Here is a 6,089-nt window from a genome sequence, read left to right on the forward strand (position 1 = left end):
AACACTTTTTGGAGGCCAGATCTCAGATATTTTGATGAAAACGTATTCCAAATATATCATGCGACCTAAAAAGACCTTCCCATGAGCGTGTCTATTTTGGATAGCATTACCCTTTGAATGAGAGGAAGGCACCAACCACCTAAGGGTGGATTAAGTAACGTTTTTACTTTTATTACAGTTTTCTACCTAAGTCAGTCAATTTGTATGTTTCATATAACATTTCCAAAAATGTTTGAAGAAAATTTTGGCGAAATTTGAAAGATTTTTGAACGATATATTTGTGTCATATAATGGGGATTAAAATATGGATGAATCAATGGTTTTATATAAACAAAAGAAAAAATAAAAAAGATTAACATAAATAACATAGTTAAAAATAAACCAAAATTAAAAAAAATATATAAAATCACTTTGCAAATGGACAAAGGGCCATTTTTCATGATCATTCAAAATGGGTGCGCGGGCCACAAAAAATGATCTCGCGGGCCACGTTTGGCCCGCGGGCCATACTTTGGGCACCCCTGCACTAGATGCACATGTTCTCAAATCGTTACGGCAATGTTCTCATTCGATTCGGCGCACCAAAAAACCATAAAAACAACCTCCGAACCAATGAAAATGTCAGCCATTAGCTGCCTGTAAATAAAAACTTGTTTTGAACAATGGATTTTTTCGAAAAAATGCCCTCATTTGAAGAAATGATATCTCCCAAAATACATTACCAAACATCAAAAAGTTATATATCGTTGGAAAGGTAATCGTGAGGGCTTTCTATTGGACTTTGATAAACATTTCAAAAATTATCTTTTCAAGGGTAATTTTAAGGATTTTTGGGAAACTTACTCTTAATTTTGAATTTTGACTGTGTTCGCAACCACTTTTCGTTACGAAACCATTTTCATTCGAAAGATTGGACGATTTTGCATAAAATTAACTTGAGAAAAGTAGTGTAATGAAATAGTTTTCGTATAGTTATTAACGGATGAAAGAAATTGGTCAAATTTCAGCTAAAAATAATCAAAGCTCAGACTTCAGCAACGAGCCTTAACTACAGGCAAAACAAAGCAGGATTGTATTTGAGCCGAATGTACAGTCATCTGAGGAAAATCTGGCCATATAGGATGAATAGGGACAGTTATTTTAACTATGCTTTCACTCATTAGATCATATTTTTAATTTGTTTGATTTGATTTGATTTGATGTGATAACCAACAGGGCCACAAGGATGACCTATGTAGGGTTGCCTAGAATTACAGTGGCTCAGACTCAAAGGGAGCATCTTCAAATTACTGCCGTATGAAGGGCCAAAAGGGGGTGGTTGGACGCGAACGAGCAAAATCACTCACGGTGGCCTCAGGGGATGAGAATCTCCTTCCGACAGTAACCTCCAATAACTCCGAAAAAAGTCTGACAAAGCTGAAAAACAGGGCTCGCACCCTGTTGGGGGCCTAAAAGGGCGCGGCAGACAGCTGGAAACTGACAGAGGTCAAAAGATGTAGTAATTAGACAATCCTTGAGAATTAGCATAGCATAGCATAGCATAGCATAACGGGTCTGCACCACGCTGTAGGGGGTGCCACAAGGGTCAATTCAATATTCTTAGACAATTTGATTGCTGCCCGGTACAACCAAGAATATCTAAGAACGTAAATTTCCACACTGTGCTCCAAGGCTACGCCCATACAATTAGACAATCCTTGAGAATTGTACAATTACTACACTATTTTCCCCTTGTGATGTAGTTCTGGTCTTCCACTATCCACATCCAGTCTCCGCCATTACAGCATACCGTCCACTGCCCTGATGCTCCCTCCCCAATCCCCGGCTTTGATTCTAACTACTGATAAAAAGGAAATTCATAGATGAGAAAAGGTCAATGCGGATGGAGAGCAAATTGAGCTCAGTATCCCCTCACAAAGACTGGTAGTAAGTGTGAAACAAGACAGTGAAAAATATAGAGAAAGACAAGTAGAAAAATGGAATGATAGTATGTCAATGCGGATGGATCGATGATCCCCTCACAAGGACATAAAAGTGACAGGTGGAAGGGAGAGCAAGAATCTGTGATTGAGTTTTTGATATAAAATAAAAAGGAACGTGCTCACCGGCTTCGAAATCATCTTCTTTCAACCTTCGTGCTTGAATCCGAGCAGCAAGTCCAACTTCCAGCAGCCCCACAACCGAATGAATCCACGATCGTCCGCCCGTGTTCTTGAGAGATCACTTCAATCGACGTTGGAGAACTTGAATGCAAATGACGACCTGCAGCTGCAAGTGCTGACCGTGATAATCCGAAAAGTTTGGTCCTGGAGACGTGTCCGAAGACGTGGAAGTAGTCCAGACATATGGCAACCGTTTCCGTATTTTTGTATTCTCCGTCACATCCAGATGGGCGAAAAACTCTTCCACGATGATGATGGTCGTCGGAATTATGTGCGCCACGGAACCAACCTTGGGCTTGTTCCTTGTTCAGGCGTCCGGATCTTTGGCTACGAGCAGCAGCTTGCAACGCGAACCCTTGAAGCAATCTCGAGCACCGGTTTGTAGTGCGGACAAATCCGGTACGTAATCCATCGTGGCCTTCATGGCGTTCAACGTGCCAGTGCTTCTTCCACGCCACTGCCCTGCCCAGGTTCCAAAATCGAGCTTCTTAAAAATCCATAGGAGCCACCGTCGCAACTGCCGGAACCACTAGCTTAATCCAAAAATCCGAGTTATTCAAATACTTTTGAAAACTTTTTTCTAAAAACTGATTTTAGAGAAAAAAAACGACAGCAGAAAAAAACACGTTTGCCCGCACGCCCGGCTTACTACCTGGTTCAGATCATATTTTTAATTTGTTTATGTAAAAGCATACATAAACAAACAAGTTTCTAAATTTTAAGCTTTCAAGTACTCTGAAAACTAATGTCTTTACTCAGACTGTAGTCTCGATTCGTCACATTTCACTGAAGTAATATTTTATGTACAGAATTTGTTTTAGGAAAGTCTGCTTTATTTGTAATCGTGCAAATAAAAGTACAAAGTTGAAATCAATATTTTTTGATCAAGTTAAAATTTGGTGGGGCTGTTGATACCATCAAAGCAAGCAAGAAACTCGATTTTCGTCCAAATCGGACTACGTTGGGGTTGTAGAGGTTTGGCCCCGGCAGTGATATTATTAAATAAATACGAGGATATGTTTCCTCTCTGAAGGTTCGTTTTAGACTAACTTTATTTTTCAGGTCTACAGTCGGTTCTCTACCTACAACATTTCTGAGAACCGACTTCTTATCCTAAATGTCGGCGGGAGTCCTAATCCCACGCCGACGCTAGACGAACCGTAATAAAACTTTATTACGGTCGCATCCTGCATTTCCAAGCCACATGCTCATGCGCATCGTCAACACGCATTAAGTGCGTGTAGCGAAGGACGATACGAAACAGAGACACAAACGGTCGTTCTGTTTAGCATGTAACTTGGGAATGTAGTGGTGGTGATTACCACATCACTCACCCCTATAAACAAAAATGTGATAACATTTTTTTACTAACATTTGCTAGTTAATCTTTTTTTCTTATTTTGTTTCAACCAGTCGTATAGTAGTTTAAATTTGTTTTCAACTAGAAAACCTTTCTGTTTTTGCAAAAGTTTTTGTTTGAAATGATATTTAATTATTTGTGAAGCAATGTATTTTTCAAACTTTGTGTTAACTTTAACTGAACAATTACTGTTTACTTTCATACTTCAAAGAATCGAGTTTAAATTTAAGGACTTATATTGTTGAAACTTATCTTATTTATTTATGATTGTCCTGAAACTTAGTTTTTGATTATTTAATTATTATTTCTTCATTTTTTTTTATTACCAGTTTTATACTTTCATAATAATTTAATTAAAACACAACAGGGTGATACACCGGTATCCCTTCCCCCATAAATGTTGGTTTGGAGTACAATCAAGTACTTAAACCAAATCAAAATTACAGAGACTGTTTACTCTTTTTTATATTTTCAGTAGGGATTCTTTATATTCGGGACAAAAACTATTATGAAGAAACAAAGCACTAACACAAGAAGTCATTGATTGAATGTTTTTACGTTTTCGATTTTTTTTACTGAACTCACTTCATAACGCATAACTTCAAAAGTTGAACTTTCACAACAATAGTTGTTAGTGTCAATCTTCTGGAACCCTGTTCCTTCTACTTGGGAACATAATTGAACTTCTTAACAATCATACATGGCTGTTTCTAGTTCAAATTGACAATTAATGCCACTTCATAACACGGACAATTGCTATGGTTTTCATAGTCTTATTGGAATTTTAGTAACTCCATCCATTGTTATGGAATTCTTCATGAGCAAAAACACGAAGAGAATGTTTTGCCTCAACAAAATATCTCTACTTATGCTGCTCGAACTCGTTCTTAAATCAAGACACAATTATATGAAAGTACAGGGACCTCATTTTAAAGGTATGACTGCATACGCCAAGCTCGTCAGGCTTGTTCGAATAATTATCTTGTTAAGAATTGCACGCTGTGAAAAAAAAAATATCTATTCGAGTCAGTTTGAATAAGCAGGGTTATATACCAAAAGGTAGATAGTTTTGAACATATATTGAGCATCAACTAAACGTTGAAAATGCATCAATATTAACTAAGTTTTTATTGCCTTTGGTTAATATTGCCATTTTTGAATTACTACTTGAACAATTCGTTTTAAATTTAGACTTTTTCATGTCCAATTTTCTTATTAAAACTCTAACAGAAATATCTGGAGGGGTTTCAAAACAATTTTGTTTTGTGTGAATGAAACCAATTTTATTTGTTTGAGTTTCATCAAATTCACTTTTACACGCTTTATTGTAGTTTATAATGTTTTTCTTGAACCTACAACTGCGTTCACGATGACCAAATTTTCGACAAAAATAACATTTTATTGCACGTGGTTTTACAGTAATCTGTCCAATTTTAATTTTTGAATTGTCATAATTTAACCTGTGAAATGATGTGAAATTATTATCATTATTTTGAAAATTATCAACAGGAAGAGCTGTTGCATTAAAATCAATAATTAATTTAGATTTTTTAATAAAATCGAAAATTGATTCCAAATTTTCTACACCATTTGTCAAAAGCAAAATCTTAAAATGTTGATCATTTATTCCTTTTATAAATGATTCAACCATTAAAGTATTGTAAATTTTTTTTACAGGGTCTAATTCCCTGGAGTCCTTAAACGATCCCTCTAATATAACTTCAGTGCGCAAGAGTATTCTATCAAATAACTCTTGAGCTCTATAAAAATATTCATCTAAACATTCTGACGAATATTGAGATATCGTCGTGACTGAATGTAGAAGTATACTCAAAGGAGTGTCATCTCCAAATTTTGATAATAAAACTTCTTTAATTGAAGTGTAATCACTGCACTTTCTCAGGGAACTCCAGATAGAAGCTGGAACTTTTCGCCTGATTATGGCCAAAAGACTCTTTTCACAATCAGTTTTACCGAACTCTTCATAAATAGAGTCGCACTGACAAAGAAAAATTTCCAAATTATCCTGGCCTGTAAGCTCAGGAATAATATTGAAAGCATAACTGCGATCAAAAAACATCTTGAAAAAATGAAGAAACAATAATTTTAATCCTAACCTGATAATTGATGAATTCTGCGTCGCTGCTGCTGTGGTTCCTGCCTGTTTAATTCGTCGTTCCTTGGACGTCCTGCTGCGATGATCGATGAATGATGTTCCTTGGAAGTCCTGCTGCGATGATCTTGCACTGCACTTGCAGGCGCTTGCACCGCTAATATTGTCGTAGCAGATTCCAGCCTTGCAACGCTCGTATCCGATGCGTTGATTACGTCCTTCCCAAGTTATTTCCGTTTACTCGGGTTGTTGACTACGATGATGCCGACCATTGGTGCTCTGCTTCAAATTATCCAGACTCCTACGGTCGCTTGATGAATTTCACCGCTGATCCAAATGGCGTCGTGTGTGATTCAACCGTTTACGTCGAATCTCAAGTTTACATCAACTGAGTTTACATGTGATTCATTTTTTCCGTGTCCAGTAAATTCACTTTATAACGATTCGCGTACGC

The sequence above is a fragment of the Culex pipiens genome, chromosome 1 (genome assembly GCF_016801865.2).
Source record: "Culex pipiens pallens isolate TS chromosome 1, TS_CPP_V2, whole genome shotgun sequence".
NCBI classification, from domain to species: Eukaryota; Metazoa; Arthropoda; class Insecta; order Diptera; family Culicidae; genus Culex; species Culex pipiens.